The following is a 21,233-nucleotide window of genomic DNA, read 5'->3' on the forward strand; positions in this document are numbered from 1 at the left end:
TTCAGTTATTCACTGTAAACAGACTCTGAATCAGATCATCTGCTGCCAAATCGAAATTATCAAATAGACATAAACCTGAGTGTTTTCTGCATAATGATAGCCCATAATGAAAAAATTCTTCCTAAAGGCATCATGTACTGTAGATATTAAGACAAAATCTAAGAAGGAAATGGAGACCTAAACAAATAGGCTTGCATACTCCTAAACAAAGAAATACCTTGAGAAATAACATTGAAACTCTTAGATTTTAATTGGATCTAAGCTTGATTTCATACATTTTATGTTATTTTACCAGTGTCATACATTTATCAACACCCTTGCAAACTGTCTTCTTATTTATTTGCATTTTATCTTGTTGACATGTGTTAATGAATATTCAAATTGATGGATTAAAATAGATTAACAACTAAATATAGCAGTACTGCCACATACTCAGGGCAATATTGTCAGGCATCAAAATAGAATCTCTGTTAGCCACATGTGGCTGATTCATATCACAGAGGACTCAAATGCCACACCGGAGTGTTTCCCAACTCACAGTCAGGTATTTTACTAATCCAGATCCTATTACCTTCCCCTTTATACATGTTTAATTTCCACAGTCTAGCTGCCTATAACATTGAAGTATAAGATGGCACAGTCCTAATCTCTGAACACTTGCAATATCTTGGGCACTTGATTTCATTTTAAATAACTTGGTTAGAATTATCTGTTTGTTGATCAAATGATAATTGGGGTTAGTTATGCAACTTGTTACATCTGAGGGAACCCTGATGAAACTATCAGCAGATTTTTCAGTGGAAACTTGCTGGCCAGAAGGGAGTGCTTCTGTAACAAATTACCACAGGTTTGTGTCTTAACACCAGTATATTGCCTTACAGCTCCATTTTTCAGTGGTCCTTACTGTCTAAAATCATGGGATTAGCAGGCCATGTTTCATTATGACTGCTCTAAGAAAGTTTCCATTTCTTTGTTCATTCAGAGTGTTGGCAGAATTTTGTTCCTTTTGGTCCTACAAAAGAAAACATACTAGAAACCACTGAGCCTTATACTTTAAAAAAGTGAATTATATGACACGTGATTTACCCTTCAATAGATATGCTAAAAGAAGTTGCTGAGCTACCTATTTATGTGTACATAGTAGTCGATATTGGCAAATATTTATAATGTTTCAAGGAGTCTTTGATGATTGAGTTATCACTCATGGTCTTTGCCCTCTACATTTGTATCATCATCTAATCATTCATATAATGTAAAAATGTGTCATAACTTTAGCCTACAGCTAAAGTACTTCTCAACCCAGTATATGGCAAAGGTCATATGAGAATGAGTAACCATAGGACCTCAAAAGATAGTATTGCTTCCTGATCAGATGTTCAATGAAGGCCCCTTAAAGGATGTGATGGCTTCCAGCCAGAGGGAAGAATAAAAATCTTAGAGGAAAACATAGGCAGAACATTCCCTGACATAAACTGTAGCAACATTGTTTTGTATCTGGCTCGTAAAGCAAAGGAAATAAAAGCAAAAATAATAGAACCTAATTCAACTTAAAAGGTTTTGCACAACAAAGGAAACTGTTGATGAAATGAAAAGAAAACCTACTGAATGGGAGAAAATACTTGCAATGATATGACCAGTAAGGGGTTAATATCCAGAATATACAAATAGCTCATACAACTCAACATCAGAAAAACAAACAACCTAATTTAAAAATGGGCAGAAGATCTGAATAGACATTTTCCAAAGAAGACATTCAGATAGCCAACAGGCACATGAAAAGATGCTCAATATTATTAATCATGAGAGAAATGCAAATTAAAACCATAATGAGCTATTGCCTCACACCTGTCACAATGGCCGTCCTTAAAAAAAAAAATGTTGGTGAGGATGTGGAGAAAAAGGGAATCCTCGTATACTGTTGGTAGGAATGTAAATGGATGCAGCCATTATGGAAAACAGTATGGCGGCTTCTAAAAAAACTAAAAGAGCTACCATATGACCCAGAAATTCCACTCCTGGGTATATATCCAAAAGAAAGAAAAACACTAATTTGAAAAGACACATGCATCCCAGTGTTCATAGCAGCATTATTTACAATTGCCAAGATACGGAAGCAACTTAAAGTGTCCATCAGCAGAAGAATGGATAAAGAAGATGTGGTATATATTTACAATGGAATACTACTCAGCCATAAAAAATAATGAAATTTTGCTATTTGCAACAACATGGATGGACTTGGAGAGTGTTATGCTATGTGAAATAAGTCAGAGAAAGACAAATACTGCATTATATCACTTGTATGTAGAATATAAAGCATACAACAAACTACTGAATATAACAAAAAGGAAACAGACTCACAGAACAAATTAGTGGTTATTAGTGGGGAGAGGGAAGGAGGAGGGGCAGGTTACGGTTAGGAGATTAAGAGGTACAAATTCTTATAAATAAAATAAGCTACAAGGATATATTGTACAACATAGGGAATATTGCCAGTATTTTGTAGTACCTATAAATGGAATATAAGCTTTAAAAATTGATTCACTATGTTGTACACCTGTAACTTACATAATATTGTACATCAATTGTACTTCAATTAAAAAAATGGGGAAAAAAAACCTGTCACGATACTTTTCCAACTGTGAAGGACTATAATTTATGTAAGGTATTGTGCTGGTGAGAATGACGACAGTGGTAATAATGAAAATGGTATATTGAGAGCAGAATAAACTGGAAACATTACCCTTGGGCTTCTACATTAATCTCTATGTAAAGGTAAGAAGAATGTAATTAGGTTGGCAGCTTAAACATGGAAATGAGTGATGTCTTATAGAGATGTCATGAAGAAATTATTGGCAGCTTGTTCTACTCTCAACAATCAATTTCTCTTCTTCCATTAAAGATTTAAGGAATAAATTGTATAATTGGCATAAAATCTTGCATTGTATCTGATAAATTACACGTTATGAATGTATGCACTGTTATAAATCACACAGAAAAAAAAAGCTTGGTCATTTGAATGTTATGACCTAGTTATGTGACTTAAATTTTTCCCTCAAGCAAAATAAGATTTTTGAAATATTACATAATGACTTTCAGAAGGTTAAAGGAAAAAAGGTCAAGGTTTGAGAAAGCAATTACACCTGTTTGTCCTTAACTGTGCATAAGTGGCCCTCCCTGAACCCTTCATACGATATATATCATTCTACCCTATAACCCATAAATCATTTGCAAAGTTTAAAATTTATTTCCTAGCTTACAGTTTAGACACAAAGCTCTGACATGTCATCTGTGTGAGTGGCTGAAACAAGAGGAACTGGATTTAAAGAGAATGAATAAAAGTATGAAGAGATGTGGGCATGCACTAAAAATTACATAGTGAAAATGTATGTGGTTATGTTACAGGAAAATCACTATTGACTAAAGGATATGGGGCAGGGATTTTTGTAAGACAATGTCTTAAAAAAGACAATGTATTTTAGGTTAAAACTCATATTTGAAATGGTATTTAAAATAGAAGAGCAGTTTAATACTTTTGATGAGCCAGTTCCTGCTGGCCAAGCAGAATCAGAACAGGTCAGTTTGACAACTAGACTTTCCAGGGATCAGTGAAAGAAATAGATGAAAATGTAACTGGTGATAATTGAGCCTGCAGTAGCAATTGACCATAACCATGAATTCTGAAATATATAAAAGGAACGCCTGTGGAATGGTGTAAAAATGTCAAAATTCATCAAAAAAAAAAAGTGATGTCCTTGGGAACCTCTCCAATTCCATACTATGTTCTCACTTTTCCTAAATTTTTGCTCTCCCACCAGAAGTATCACAATTATTCTGCTTTAATCTTCCTTTTAAAGCAATACTTTAAGCAAAGTAATGGGCTTAGCATGTTATCTTATAACCTCTTTCCAGTTAGTGATTCTGTATTTTTAATTTATAATTTAATTTTAAAAGTAATTGATGATATGTCCATCTCATGACACTCTGGCTTTACTTTTCATTTGTGCCATAGCTCCAATGCTTGATTTGGCTTACAATCTCAATTAATCAATTGAGATTTAAACAAATCACTTAACTTCCATGAACCTCAGTTTCCCCAGTGAGAGATTTTCTTTAATATGGCTACAGATGTAATCCATATCATTTCAGATGGAAAGATGTATCAGTATTACCTACTTGATGTTGAATCCCCTCTAGATTCCCTGTCGTCATAATGCTCTTTGTACAAAACCTCTTACAAATGTACAGTGCAGTTTGTATTTGGACAGCCCAGACCTTAGCAAACCTTTTACATTGATGAATATAATATATTGACTAATAATTGACCATAAATGATTAATGATACATTGATCCATTAATTGGACATTGATGATTTACATTGATTGAGCATAACACCAAAATACACAGGTTCAATTTCTGTTCTAAAGAGAAGATATTTATGTAACATATGTGCAAAAGAGCTATGTAAAGTAAATGGCATTAAAATGCAAGGTATTATATTTAAGTTCACTCATGACAAATTACGTTAACATGTCAAACTGACTTCAGACTGTGTACCTTATTAACCAGTCTGCATATTAAAACCACATCAGTTTTCCCAGGGTAGAGCTTTTCAGATTTTGCTAAGCATTTTTTTTTTTATTTCTAACTCGCAGGACCAGAATATTCCACTTCATTCTCTCTGTTTATCGAAGTTCTACCCCTCTATCAATGATGATATCATTACATACCTCCTCTGCTCATTTAATTTTTTGCCTAAATCTGAAGAAATATCTCTTATCTTAAAATAACCATCATGTTTACTTCCAAACTATAAATGTTCAGAATAGGATGGTAGTTAACATCTGTACCACTTAGTATGGACTTCCTTTAAAGAAGTCAGAGTTAAGGTATTCTTGCCTCATTCTCCCTGATAGCACTTAGGATAAAAGAAAAGAAAAATGCACCTTTGGGAAAATAAGAAAACATCCAGACATTAAAAAGCAATATAAAAAGAAGGGCTGTCAAAATCAGTAAAAATTGAACTTTACTAGGGGAAGATAGATGCCTTTGTAGGTCATCAGAAGCATGAAGATTTCTCTTAAAAAGTAAAAGAAATCATCTTTGGAGATTCACATTAATGACCCACTGCTTGGATATTTATGCCTGCATGTGAGAGTAGACTGCCAAAATATCCATGATTTTTTAGTGAACACATGAAAAGGGAAAAATGGCAGAGCTAATAGAGGACATATTCATATACTATCTTTTATATACATATTCTTAGATACACAAAGGCAAGGGAGAAAATGTAGCAGTAACTAGCACAGTTGGCTCTTGAGCATATGGTACAAAATGTGCTAAGTCACTATGTAAGGGATTCTTGACACACAAGAGTGAATAGTTTGTAAGAAAGTATCTAAGATGTCTTACTGAAATCTAAGTTGTTAACGCCTCCATCTTTTCCCCCACACCCTCGTTCAACATATAATTGGTCCCAAAATAATGCTCCCATTTACAATGTACTCTAAAGGAAGAAATATTTATAAACTGAAGAAAAATATTGAGTTTGGATGCTAGTTTGGGACAAATATTTTACCATGAAAAAGTAAATTTAAATAAAACCTCTCTAAAAAGGAGAAAAGATCAAACAAGGGAGGTTAAGACAAAAAAGCAGAGAAAAATTAAATTGCAGAGCTCAAAAAAATATAAAGAGAATAAATACAAAAATAAACACATTAGAAGTATCAAGATGGGAACAAACAGCATCTTGAAACATAAAAATCCTATAGAGTACAGGCTCAAGGAAAATAAAGCCAAATTAAATTAGAAGAAAAAGGTTTCAGGATAAAAAATAGGTATAAAAGATAACAATCCATATATGCATAACTGGTATACCCAGAGAATAGAATGAACTGACGTCATTATACCAAAATTTAAAAAAAAATTATTCCCCTTGAATAAAAGATCTGAGTCTACAGATATAAAGTATATAGCTTTAAAGAAACTTTGTAAAAAATTATTAACCTTACAAACCATTCAAATACTTGATTTTGGAAGTTAATGTAAGACTCATATAGTCATCAAAGCCAAGAAACAAACATATTTTCAAGAAGGATTAAGTTTCTAAACCTCTTGGGTTTTTCCCCTCAATAGAAAACTTACTGTTTAAAAGCAAGTTCCAGAAAGTTATCAAAGAAGAAAAACAAGAGAGAAAATACATTTTGACTCAGAGACTTTGTATCCAGTTGAGCTGCCAATCTGTTATCAAGACCACACAGATTACATTTCCCAACATGCACAACTATGACAATGTGTGCATCCAGGTACATTTCTTGAGAAAAATGCTCTTGAAGATGAACTTCAGTCAACTAAGTTATGAAAGAAGTGTTTCCTAGAAAAAGTGATAGAATTGACTATTAACGTATAGATCAAAAGTTAACTCTGCATATTCAATCACTGAACAAAATGTAAGCAAAATTATAATTTATATATAGACATCTATATTATAGTAGAAATAATGTATCAGTGATTCAATAAGTAGCATCATTCAATGGGTATTTTAAATGTTTTCTTTTCTCTTCTGAAAAGTGATTGAATTCCTTACCTTGTCTTCTTTGAGGCCCATGCCTAGCTGTTCTTCATAGTTGGCAATGATGAATTTCAAAAGTCAGACAGGAAAAAAAAAAAATGGAGAAAGTAGAAATTTATGGGGAAGTAAAAAACTGGTACATATATTTGGCCTTGAGGAGAAATTGTGTTTTAAAAAGGAAAACAAAACACAACAAAAACAAAAAAATTAAATTAGGGATGAAAGAGGAGTACCAGGGTGTTTTATAGAGTGCAGTGCTAAAATAGATGTGGGGTGTGATAAAAGTTAATGGTAGATAAAGGGAAATTTATAGATCTTCTGCTATTTCCTGTGCAGTTATGTTTAATTTATGGTGTTTGAAAGATGCAAATAAAGAATTTCTGTAATTTTGAAATTATTTTCCATATACTGAGTCATATTTTTGTTGTTTTTAATTGTGGAAGAAGTACTAATAGACTAGACAACTTGAATCATGGCTTTAATCTGGTTACATAATTTAAAATAATTGAATGTAATTGGATGAATGAGACATTGCTGGATAATACATGTGATCTGAATGTTCTCATCTTCTATTTCTAGAGGTTCAGTAAGTTAAATTATAATTCATAAATAATAGAGCTTTAGGTACATTGTTTAAAGGTGAGGCCATAACCACTAGAAATATTAAAATAATAATATAGAGAATCAAATTGGGTTTTAGATTGGGAAAGCACAATTAGAATTACACAATTAGTTTGCTGCAATATGGTTGTATTAGTTGTTATTTGTTGTTAATGTAACTTGCTAGTCCTACCCCTCTTGCCAATCCAGCTACCTTAGCAACACCCACTACTCCATGTACCTTCATGATTCAAACCTGAAGGGAAACCTACTCCAGAGTTACAAAAGACATCCCTTATCCTGACTGCTTAGTGCTCAGGCCATGACAATTGTAAAGATTTTAAATTTATTTATTTATTTATTTATTTATTTATGGCTGCATTGGGTCTTCATTGATGCATGTGAGCTTTCTCTAGTTGCAGCGAGCAGGGGCTACTATTGTTTGTGGTGTGCGGGCTTATCATTGCAGTGGCTTCTCTTGTTGTGGAGCACAGGCTCTAGGCACGTGGGCTCAGTAGTTGTGCCTTGTGGGCTCTAGAGTGCAGGCTCAGTAGTTGTGGCACACAGGCTTAGTTGTTCTGCAGCATGTGGGATCTTCCCGGACCAGGGCTCAAACCCATGTCCCCTGCGTTGGCAGGTGGATTCTTAACCACTGCGCCACCAGGGAAGCCCCCAGTCATAAAGATTTTAAATGACACTCCTGAGCTTAAGTTAAAAATACTGATTTCCACATTTTCAGACAAGAAAATCTGTAGATATCCAATAAAATTGATCATTCAAAAATATAGGTTAATGAAGTAAATAAGCTGTAAGTCATCAACATTATTATAATGAAATCAGGCACATGCATTCAAAGCTTTATAATTTTCAAAGCATTTTCACTTGTATTATCTTATGTGATTCTCAGAACAAACTTCTGGGAGCAGTCAAAATGCATTAGTAGATGTCAGAACTGAGATTAGAATCCAGATCTACTGTCACTTAAATCTATAAAAAGCTTAATCTGTAGAATACTGCTTTATTTATAAAAGGGTTTAAGGTGGTTAAGAAAGAGGAACGCTGAAGAAAAGGTAAACGAACACTTGCTAAGGGAGGAAAATATTGCCTAGTGTCTTTCATCTCTTAATACTGCAATCCTAGTGCTGAAGATTAGGTACCACATGTCTTACTCTTTGATATTAACAGTAAGTAACTCAGTAGATGTTGCAATGTGTGTTGATCATTGATAATTGTGCTTCATTTCTACCATGATAGCTTATTTTATCTATTAGGCGAAAGCAAAACAGTAAAATCGATGGCTTGTTTTAGACACACAAGCACACAGACACAGACCTTTTTGCCCCCTCGAATAGATATAAAGTCTCCTGTAAAACGTATTGGCTTATTTTCATTAACTGGATTAACTTTCAATGTTAAAATGTATTCATCATGTGTTTTTAGTCATTTTGGGGGAAAATCTTTATCTGCTTTTACTGACATAAATCTTTGAAATTTTGCAGACATTTATTATATCATTTTTATTATTTATATTAGATGTCCACTATTATGCAGTTATGTCTATGTGTAGTATGTATAATAATACAGCTTTTAAATATTAACACAAATAAATTTTAAAAAATAAACTTGAATGGAAAAGATGGTATGGATTTAGTTAATTTGGCTAAGTACTACTCATTGCATGTGAGATAGCATTAATAGTATACCAGTGATTAAGGCAAAATTCTTGACCTCAATGAACTAGGAACAGAATGGGTAGAAATAAAAGAAGAATGTAAGCAACTAAAGTATAACAAAATCAAAGCAACCCCTGTGGGATGTGGGAAATTTTAAAAAAATTGTTTATCTTATTAAGGAATGCTATAAGAACATGATTTAATGAGGGATATAGCACATACTGGAGCTATGTGGGTGCTACCTAAGACCAAGAAAACTAGTACATCAAAGGATGAAAGTGAGAATTAAGTGGGCCTGGATTTCACTTCAAATGCCAATCTGACAGATTGGTATTGTTTATCTCGTGGAAATACTCTACTGACATGCATCGGTGAAATAGTTCTATTATTGATTATTTCACCAAGATCAAGGAATGAGTTATGATAATTTTCTTGCTATACCATTAACAGGGAATGTATAGATAGGATCCAGCAGTTGTCCCATTTAACTAGTCTAGAACAAAAGAGGTAAGACTAGTGGTAGTTAAACTGGAAAGATTGGGCACTATTTAAAAGAAAATAGAATTACCAACAATTTCAGAGGAATTAGCTCTTCCAGCTCTGTGGCTCTGCTCCCAAAGGCATGTTCCATGTCGTATGTATCTCTGAATTTGCAGTCTATTTGCTGAATTGCTTCTGCTTGGAATGCACCCCTTCTTTCCAAGTCTTCCCCATGGGATTATGCTAAGTATCAGTAGATTTCCTTTGAAAGTATATATGCGGAAGCAATTCAAAAACTGTAAAGCATTGTGAAGGGACTATATTGATAGCAGAGTTACCTCACCAGTTAGCTGTTTGCTTTACGAGTATTCTGAGACTATTAATGTCCAGAGAATAGGAATCATTGTTTTGTGGACCCACTGCCTCTACAGAATGAGTCATATATAGTCCTGGCCACACCGGCCACACCGTGGATCTCCCTAAGTGCTGAAAGAAAATAAAGCACATCCTGAGTATTCGGTGGGATCACATTGTCTCTGCTAAACTGGTTTAAAGTATCCATCTAACAATGAAGCCACAATCACAGCTATTGCAAGAAAATATCCCTTTGGGAAACATGCGCCTTGGCCTCCACTGCCTTCATCTTTAGGTGTCTCTTCCAAGCAAAAACTCAGTGCACCGTAGTAGGAAACGCAAATCAGAGGTCTCTTAGAAGCAATAGCAAAATAGCATGGTACTTTCTTTTAAGTAAGCTATCTCAGACATTTACTTTACTTAACGTGGGTAAAATACACCTTTATCTAATTACAGGTTTTTGTAAGCACATTGTTATGCCAAAAAAGTGAAGAAAAGTAAAGGCAAGTATATTTTAGAAACAATTAGAAACTTTTAAGGCATATTATAGATGTCTAAGCCAAAGATTTGCAATTAAGAAAAATGAGAGTCCCTGTCTGGGCCATCTGCCTTATATGAGTATCAGCAGTACAATCTGAGTTTCTGATGGAAATGCTCCTGATTATAAAGTGGGATGAAGTATGTGGAGGTACCATGTGAATTGAAAAACATTGACTCTTCACATTGTGTCAGCACAGCCTCAGAGACCCTGTGCCTGCTTTCTTGCCTTTCATTTTACAAAGGGATTATTAAAGCCTATCATATTTTTAAAGGAAATGCATAGCTGGCTGAACAGTTCTTGTTCATAACAAATTTATTTAAAAATAGCAGGGATAGAATGTTCTTTAAAATGGTTTTTAGTATCAGCTCAATATTCCAAAGAAAGCTTAAATTATTTGAGTTTTTAAAAACTTTAAAAAATACCTGCCAGTAAGCTGGCTTAGCTTTAATTAAAGTACTTATTAACTCCATTGTAATTACTGTCTCACTATCATAACACATTAACTATTGGTATAGCCAAATAGCCAACTATGTAAGGGGGAGACTGATGTCAAGCTAGAATCTCTATAAAATTCCCCATTGTACGCTGTTGTTCCTTTAATATTTCATAGGCCTATATGTAGCTGTTAAATTATTCAAGCCGCCTCCTCTTCTTGAACATCACATCTTTTTTATATGGATTTTGTCAAAGGGCCTGAAATGTGGTCGTCTACAGGAAACCTGATGCTGCATTAAGATGCATGAGCTTAGCTCAGGAGGGACTGACAGCCTTTTCCAGAGCATTAAACTGGAACTCTCTTTGTGTACCTTTGCTAAGCAAGAGAAAACCTGCACAGGGAAAAGGATCATGTCCAATAATGTTCTGCTTTTCCCAGAGCAAATTAGTAATGCCTTCTCTCATGAAAACCATACAGATATTTGTGTCTTAAATAGTTCTTCTAAAAGCTTTTCATTTATATTAGTCTAAATTATTAAATAGAAAGCAATGTCTCCTGCGGCTGTCTCTGTATGTCTCCTGCAGTTTGGGAGGGTTGCTTAAGGCTCATAAACAAGTAACATTGAACTATATTGCCTTTTGTAGTAGTGCATTTTTTTAAAACTAGAACTAAACTAAAATCAATTGGAAATTTGAATCCTGAGGGTGATCAGTGTATTAAAGAAGGTAGGATCTGAACCCAAATTTAATAAGTGCCTAATAAGAAGTCAAGGAGCATGTTTTACACTCAGTCAAATTTTATGGCAATTTATTTCTCAAAACAATCTTCAGAAAGAGGACTGTCCAAAATAATAACTTTACAGGTGAAGAAACTGAGGCTTGAAGTGGCAAATTTCTATTTTTTAATTGAAGTATAATTGATTTATAATATTGTGTTAGTTTCATATGTACAGCAAAGTGATTGTTACACATATTTTTTTCAGATTCTTTTCCATCGTGTTATTAAAAGATATTGAACATAGTTCCATGTGTTATACAGTAAATCCTTGTTGTTTATTTTTATATATAGTAGTTTGTATCTATTAATCATATACTCCTAATTTATCCCCCCACCCCAACTTTCCCCTTTGGTAACCATGTTTGTTTCCTATGTCTGTGAGTTTGTTTCTGTTTTGTAAATAAGTTCATTTGCGTTATTTTTTAGATTCCATGTATAAGTGATATCATATAATATTTGTCTTTCTCTGAATTACTTCATGTAGTATGATATTCTCTAGGTCTATCCATGTTGCTGCAAATGGCAATATTTCATTCTTTTTAATGGTCAAGTAATATTCTATTGTATATATGTACCACATCTTCTTTCTCCGTGTATCTGATGATGGACACTTAGGCTACTTCCATGTCTTGGCTGTTGTAAATAGTGCTGATATGAACATTAGGGTGCATGTATCCTTTCAAATTAGAGCTTTCATCTTTTCAGGCTATATGCCCAAGAGTGGGATTGCTGGGTCATATGGTAATTCTATTTTTAGTTTTTTAAGGAACCTCCATACTGTTTTCTCCAGTGGCTGCAACAATTTACATTCACACCAACAGTGTAGGAGAGTTCCCTTTTCTCCACATCCTCTCTAACATTTATTATTTGTAGCCTTTTTATGATGGCCATTCTCACCGGTGTGAGGTGGTATCTTATTGTAGTTTTGACTTGCATTTCTCTAATAATTAGGGGTGTTGAGCATCTTTTCATGTTCTTGTTGGCCATCTGTATGTCATCTTTGGAGAAATGTCTATTTAGGTCTTCTGCCCAATTTTTGATTTGATTTTTTTTTTCATACTGAGTTGTATGAGCTGTTTGTATATTTTGGAAATTAATCCCTCGTTGGTCACATCGTTTAGAAATATTTTCTCCCAGTCTGTCAGATATCTTTTTGTTTTGTTTATGGTTTCCTTTGCTGTGCAAAAGCTTTTAAGTTTCATTAGGTCCCATTTATTTATTTTTGCTTTTATTTCTTTTGCCTTATTTAAGAAAATATTGCTACAATTTATGTCGGAGAATGTTTTGCCTGTGTTCTCTTCTAGGAACTTTATGGTGTCATGTCTTATATCTAAGTCTTTAAACCATTTTGAGTTTATTTTTGTATAGTGTGAGGGATTTACATGAGGCTGTCCAGTTTTCCCAGTACTACTTGCTGAAGAGACTGTCTTTTCTCCATTGTATATTCTTGCCTCCTTTGTTGCTGATTAATTAACCATAGGTATGTGGGTTTTTCTGGGCTCTCTATTCTATTCATTGACCTATATTTTTGTGCCAATACCATACTGTTTGATTACTGTAGGTTTGTAGTATTGTCTGAAGTCTGGGCTGGCCTCCAGCTTTGTTCTTTTACCTCAGGATTGCTTTGGCAATTATGGGTCTTTTGCAGTTTCATATAAATTTTAGAATTTCATTCTAGTTTTGTGAAAAATGTCATGGTTAATTTGATAGGGATTCCATTAAATCTTTTTTTTTTTTTTTTTTTTTGCGGTACGCGGGCCTCTCACTGTTGTGGCCTCTCCCGTTGCGGCACACAGGCTCCAGATGCGCAGGCTCAGCAGCCATGGCTCACTGGCCCAGCTGCTCCGCAGCATGTGGGATCCTCCTGGACTGGGGCATGAACCCGTGTCCCCTGCATTGGCAGGTGGACTCTCAACCACTGTGCCACCAGGGAAGCCCTTCATTAAATCTTGAGACTGATTTTGGTAGTATGGCCATTTTAACAATATTAATTCTTCAAATCCAAGAGCGTGGGATATCTTTCCATTTCTTTGAATCATCTTCAATTTCCTTTATCAGTGTTTTATTGTTCTCAGCATTTAGGTTTTTCACCTCCTTGTTTAGGTTCATTCCTAAATATTTTATTTTTTTGATGTGATTTTATTTTTTTTATATAAAAAAGTTTTATTAAGTACATTTCACATGTAGAAGAACATCCAATCTTACAGTGTGATTGGATCCTTAGAATACATAATTTATTGTTAAAATACACAGGTTATATGTAGACATTAGAAACTCAGTCCGCAAAATACTCAATATAGACATTTGGGTGACACTTATAGAACTGACCTAGCAATTTTTTCTTCTGTTTGGCAGGTAGTTTTGAATCCTCATCAATATTTTTTAGCAAATCAAGAGATCATCCTTGGTTGTCTTCCTTGTATGATCAGAATAATCAGTGCCAGTGATTGCTAGGGGTTGGGAGGAGGGTGGGGTGGGATAAATAGGCAGAACACAGATGATTTTTAGGGCAGTGGAAATGCTCTGTATGATACTGTAATGATGTATACATGTCATTATAAATTTGTCGAAAGCAAAAATATGTACATTACAAGTGAACAGTAACGTATACTACGGACCATGGTGATTATGATACGTCAATGTAGGTTTGTCAGCTGTAACTACTATATTGTTCTAGTGGGGGACATTGATAATGTGGAAGGGTATGCATGCATGGGGTCAAGAGGTATATGGGAAATCTGTACCTTCACCTCAATTTTGCTGTGAATCTAAAACTGTCCTAAAAAATTAAGTCATCATAATTTTGTTTTCAATTAAAAAAATCGAGGTGTTTCCTATTTATCTGTGAAGAAAGAATGATGGTATTGAGGTCAGAAGTCCTTAATTTGTGTTCAGGCATTGTATCTTATAAAAATTACTTTCTGATCTAATACAAGCGTCCTAAAAATTCATTCATTCATTTATTCATCCATTCATTCATTCATGGTGACTCTCACTTATTATCTAACAGCTATGGTGTCATTTTCTGGGAAGATAAAAGTCAATTAGACATGTTTCTTGTTTCCAAGGAAAACAGATTCATATGTCAAAAAGGTGTTTGGTGTTATCACCTATAAATTTGGGACAGTAAGCACCATTGTAGGGATCATTATAAAATGATAAATTTACACAATTTCAGTTCTGTAAGCCTTGCTATTAATAAAAAATGCAAATAAAAATATCAAGTTCCTAGCACAGGGAAACTATGTTTAAGGTATATAATCAATGAGAGTTTGTTGAAAGAATTAATGAACGTTAATTAATTAATGAACATTAATGTTCTTAATGAGCATTAATTCATTAATTAATGAACACACTATACTATAAATTGTTATATAATTTCACTAATTAGCAAAAAAGTTTAAATGATTTCTCAGTAAAAGAAGAATGTGTTAGAAGTATAAACACTTCTTTTACACATAAAAATGTGCTTTTTACACAAAAAACGTTTTTTATCCATAAAACCTAAAGTTGTTTATGAAGAAAGCAGTTCTTCAATGTGACATTTATAATGGCTAGTTTATTTATATAATACCTATATCTAGTAATATGGATAAAAAAGGCATAATAAAGGAATATTTAAAGAAAACATATGTATGATGAGATTGAGAGATAAATAAGAAACAACTTACATTATTAAAGCACCAATTTTTAAGAATATACATACTTCTAAAGTACTTATAAAAAATAAACAATTTATATTTTTAAAATATTATTCACAGTTTTATTTTCATTATTGTTATTCACTCAACATATATTTTGAGTGTCAGTTACATGCCACTTTTTAGACCTTGGAGATAGAAATTTGAGCAAAATTGGCAGGACGTCTGTTGTCATGGGATTGCATTGCTTTGGTGGTAAATAGGTAGTAATCAAATGGCAATCAATAAGGAGTACTTCAGATTGTGATATCTGCTATTGAGTAAAACAAAGCTGTATATTGTTTGGGGAGGGGATTGTTGGAGGCGGGCACACAGGGAAATTATTTCACATAGTGTGATCAGGAGAAACTTCACTGATGGCTTTTCAGGCATAAGTGAAGGGAGCAAAGGAACACGTTGTGCAGCTCTCTGGACAAATAGTATTTCAGACAGAGGAAACAGCAAGTGCAAAAACCCTGCTTTGAGAACCTACTTTCCTAAGAAAAGCAGCAAGAATAGTGTAACTGAAGCTGAATGAAGGAAGAGGAGACTTCCAAGTTTCCATTTAAAGTTTATCAATGTAGAATGTTCCATATTCCTACAAGATTTTAGAACAATAGAGTGCTAATAATTATTTAGCAGACAGCTCCCTGGGCAGGCGGGGGGAAGGGAAGCGGAGCTGGTTGATACCATTTACCAGTTCCTATATTGTCAATTTGCTCACTTTGGTGATTTTAAGCTATCAGTATGATGTCACTGAGTGTGGAGTTAGGAAGAGTTATACCCAGTCAGCTCTTGAGAGCCAGTATGAGCCAGCTCCAACACACCATTACATTCATGCCCCTGTATCTATAATAAACTTCTATAAATGCAGTGGAAAATTTTGCACACTTTTGGGTACAAAACTGAGCAGTTACATTTTGAAGAAATGAAACTGTTGGATAAGTCTCGTCATTGTTAGTGACAAACAACTGAGATTGTAAATATTTATTAAGTGTAGAGCACTGTATAGGGAAGAAAAATGCAATATTCGGGATGCATCTTTAGTCTTGTCACTTTTGTGGTAACTGACAAGGAAAGATACTAGAACTCTAAAGTCATTGTCTTCACTGAATGACATCAAGTATACTTTAATGGTCACAGTATGACATGGAACAATTTTAATGAGTAAATTTTATAGCAAAAAGTGGCTGGAGACACGAATAGTAGTTCAGGCGATGAATAGATGGAAATTACTGTGACAGAAGTGGTGATTTTTCTAGCCTCACTCATTTTACTTGAACTCATCAAGTGTGTTCCATTTTAAAGAAGAATAACAAAAATGTGAGAAAATACAGGAAATAATTCATCACAGAAGAGACCAAAAGAGGCAAAATATTTTGAAGGAAGGAAAAGGGGATTTTATGTTTCAGTGTAGCTTAAGGATCTGCATCAGAAAGGAAAAAAAAAAAGAATTTGGGCAATATTGTTAAATAATGTCAGTTGAATAGGATATATTAAGCCTTTTCATTTAAAATAATTTCAGGCTTGGAAAATTTAAAACATAATTTCCAGATACTATTTATCCTCGTATTCATATATACATGTATAGTCATAATCAAATATATATGTGTATATATATATATATATATATATGCATGTGTATATTTACATACCTATACAGTGATATGTAGACATAGGTATATGTGAATTTAGTGTATACATAAACACATCTGTGTAGATTTCTGCCTATATATATATATATATATATTTATGTTGAACTAATAAATTCACAATTATACATCCAATTCCAATTGAACATGATGAGGCTTCTTCTTGCCTTCCCCCTTTCCACATATATAATTCCCTACTCCAGTGGTGAGAATCCTGGCTCTCATTATCCAAAATATATTCATTCATTATGTCAGTTGCAGAATACACATAGAATATTTCTGAAATTGTTCCATAGGATTTAATATATAGTTCAAACATTATGTTTAAAATTTACTTAATTTCTCCCTCCCTATAATTAGTTTCATTTGTTTTTTGCTTATATTGTTTTGTTTCACCCATCTTACCTTAGTAATTTTCATTCTCTTTTGGTTATATGGAAATTACCAAGATTCTAAAAGTCAGGAATATACAGAAAGTTATATTCCAAATACTGCCTTTCCATCCTGTTCCTTTCCTGCTATCCTTTCAATGCCATGTCTTTTCACTTCTTGCATGTAACCAACTTTATTATGTTTTTATTCACTGTTTCTGTATTTCTTGCACAAATGAGCAATACTGCATATTTTTCTTTTGCTTTTTTAGTTAGAAAAAAGTAGAAAACTATAAATATACTTTGACTTTTATTTGCTAAGACTATTATAGTGACAAGTGTCAATATTTAAATATAAATTATATGTTAGTAACAGTATTGTTTCAATGTTAATTCTTTGATTGTGGAACTTTAACTGTCGTTATATTAAAAATTCATTTTTAAGTAGAAATGTACACTAGATGATCAGGTGACAAATGGGCTTATATCTATAATTTACTTAAAGAATTCAGAAGAATAATGTCTACATATAATTTGTATGTTTGGACAAATATACATAATGTACACAAACTTTAAAAAAATTTCTATATGACAAAAGATAGGCCAAAAAAAGAAAATAAAGTATGTTGTAAAAAACTATACATATTAAAAATAAAACATAAAAATACAGAATTGAGACCAACATATCAATATGTGTCCTTAACCAGTCCAGAACCAGAAAAGATGTTCAAAGTGAAAGGATGGGTAAAGACACAAAAGAATAACAGGTAAATATAAATACAATAAATAAGTAGAAGTCACAATCTTCCTATTTGACTAAATAGATTTTACACCAATAAAAGGATTTAAGGAGAACAAAAATACCACCCCCTGATAGTAATTATTAATATTTATGTACCTAGTAATACAGCAAAAAGTTCCATAGTACAAGGTATAACAGATTCAAAGAAATAGACATACAGTATAAATAAGAAATCTTTAATATACCTTCCTCATAAAGACAGATTAAATAGGCAAATTGAATCAATAAACATAAGCTGACCTAAATGCCATAACTGATAAGGAAATATAAATATCAAATTCTGAACTCCGATAAGAATTTTGGTCAAGGGCATATAATGTATTTAGAAAAGTTGGCCATACATTAGACCACAAAGAAATCCTTGATACATTTTAAAAATAGAAATAATCTAAATAGCATTTTTATCATAATACATTAACATTTTAAATTTATAACAAAATTAAAAGTCCCTTCCACCTGGAATTTTTTTAAAGAAATTAAACAAATCTTGGGTCAAAAGAGACATAAAAATAAGATGACAGACTTCCTGAATGTAATGATAATGTTAATACATCATATCAAAAGAGCTAAAGCATTTATTTAGGAAACATTTTACTATAAAATACCCATATCAGTAAAAATAAATAAAATAGACGGATTAAACACCTACTTCAAAAATATAGGAAAATAACATTATAGTAAACCGAAAGAGAAGAGAAGCAAGGAGTTAATAAAGATAAAAATGTATAAAACATAAACAGAAATAAACCATTAGGACAAATAAATAAGTAAGATTGCCAGATTTAGCAAATTAAAATGTAGAATGCACAATTAAATTTGAATTTCAGATAAAAAACAGATAAGTTTTAATATGAGTATGGTTCATGCAAAATTTGGGACAAACTTTAAAAAGAAATGTTTTCCTGAAATTCAAATTTAACTGGGTAACCTGCAATTTATCTGAAAAAACTAAAATAAATCTAAAAAATAATTTGTCATTTAAAAAATCTGCAAACTAAATGAATCACTAACAAGTCCAACCAAAAATAATAAAAAAGAGGAACTACAAAAACAGTAATTGAAAATGACAAGGATGAATCACAATCAAACAGAGAAATTTATAACAGAAGTTTCCTCTGCACAATTCTATTTGAAAAACACATTTAAAAAAAAAGATTAAACTCTTCAAGCTTTACCACTGTAGAGACAGAAAAATCTACACTGATCAAATACTGTACTAAAAGGAGAGTTTACTAGTAGATAAAAAATCTAAATAAACATAATACTGTTGTAGAAATCAAATTTTTTGTTTGCTTGTTTTTTAAAAGCATATCCAACAGAAAGCACCAGGCTCAGATAATTTCACAGGAGAATTTTTAAGAATAAGATCATCATAAAGCTGTTTATTTCAGAACATAGAAATGGAATGAAAACTTTCACATTTGTTTTATGAAACTAGTAAATATTGATCCTTAAATTTAAGAAGATTATACCATAAAAGAAAACTGCAAGCAAACTCACTTATGAATATTGATGCAAAATCTCATATAAAATATTTGAAAACAGACCAAGAACATAGTAAAAAATAGCACACTATGACTAAATGAGATTTATTCCAGGAAAGCAAATGTGCTCAATATAAAAAAAATTAATATAATCTATTTCATTATTGAAGCTAAGGAAAAATATCATATGATACTTTTCAGTTACCTTACAGATATTTAAGATTGTCCAACATAAATGTTAAAAGCTTTGAAGAAATAAGAAATTGATAGAATTTCCTTAACATATGCATCATACATGCATGCCGGCATACACACGTGCACACAGTTATAGCAGCTTATGGGCCAGCATATTTCATAATGAGGAACCATTAGAGGTTTTCCACTAAAGTCAGAGATAAACCAGAGTTCCAACTGTCTCCAGTTCTGCATACCATTGCCTTGTGGAAATTGACCAATATTATTAGATAACAGAAAACATCCCATCCAGTATCTTTAAACCGTCAATATCTCCCTAATGCTTAAAGGTATATTGTTACTAAGCATCTGAAAACTTCCTTGGTCTGCCTTTGATCTATTTACATTTCTAGCCAAATTTTCAGTTACTTCCTTTCACCTTCCCCAAACAGTGATATTTTAACATCTTGAACACTTTGTCCATCTCTCTACCTTTGTTCATATTGTTTTCTCTGTCTGAAAATACTTCTTCAGTTTTAGTCTCAATTTGATGAAATCCTGCCAGTATGTCAAGGCCCTGTTTTCTATATCAGAGGACTCTTTCCTTTGAAATCCCAGAGTTTCCATCTTTATACTCTTCTTTATATACTTGTTACTTTCTGTATTGATACTCAGTTTGTGTTTCTGTTTTCTTTTACTGACTAAAGTTCATCTTCTCTGAGAGTATGACATCTATGGATTACCCTGATCAGACATCTTTGACTTTATATTTGTAGTAATTGGGAGTTCACAATGGTAGGTAAATCTCAGTAAATGATGGACAATTCCAATTAACAGGCATTACTTTTGTCTGTTGAACAAGAATCTTTTTTCCTATAACTTCTGCCCACTGGTTCCAGTGTGTCTTCTGGAACAATAGAGAGCATGTTGAACACTGATTTCATTGTATTCTTGAAAAAATGGTACCTAGATAACTAAATATCATAATTCATATCTTGAGTATAGAAAGAAATAATTACTATATTTATCAAAATATTTATTTATATCTTGAGTATAGAAAGAAATAATTACTATATTTATCAAAATATTTTAGTATAGTAATATTTTAAATAGTTTTACATTTAAAATAGATTTTTAACCTCAAAAACATGAAGTTGAGAAAAGAAGGCAGACACAAAAGTGTGAATATTACCTGATTTAATTTTTATAAAATTCTAGAGAAGACATAACTAAGTTATCATGGCATAAATCAGATCAGTGGTAGGCTAGAGTTGACTGATTACAAAGGGGCTAAGTGGATAGTCTACAGAGAGTTTGGAGTTGTGGTAAACAGATGAATATATTTTTAAAATTTATTGCTCTGTGTATGTAAAATGGGTACTTTATATTATATGTAAGTTATAGTTGAAAAAAGTTTATTTAAAAATATATCCAAGCAATTTGCTTTGTTTTCATTCTTGAAGGCAAGGAGTGGCTATAATGAAATAAATAATTAATAGTTACCCTTAAAGCAGATCTTTTAAGAGAAAAATATCCTATATATCTAACCTCAAATTACATGAAATAAGTATAAAACTTATAGTTTTATGTCTTAAGGCAGAAAAAGTGTTAGGTTGATATCTAAAATATCTAAAGTTATTA

General features: G+C 32.6%; 1 long non-coding RNA gene across 1 annotated transcript in view; it reads left to right on the forward strand.

The window, feature by feature from the left end:
• Positions 1-21,233, forward strand: part of LOC125964691 (uncharacterized) — an 80,660-nt gene that overhangs the window by 16,340 nt on the left and 43,087 nt on the right. Inside the window, exon 2 of the long non-coding RNA XR_007477931.1 lies at positions 10,132-10,182. This is a non-coding gene — a long non-coding RNA (uncharacterized LOC125964691). The remainder of the gene's footprint in view (positions 1-10,131; positions 10,183-21,233) is intronic.

This window comes from Orcinus orca, chromosome 6 (genome assembly GCF_937001465.1).
Source record: "Orcinus orca chromosome 6, mOrcOrc1.1, whole genome shotgun sequence".
Lineage (NCBI taxonomy): Eukaryota > Metazoa > Chordata > Mammalia > Artiodactyla > Delphinidae > Orcinus > Orcinus orca.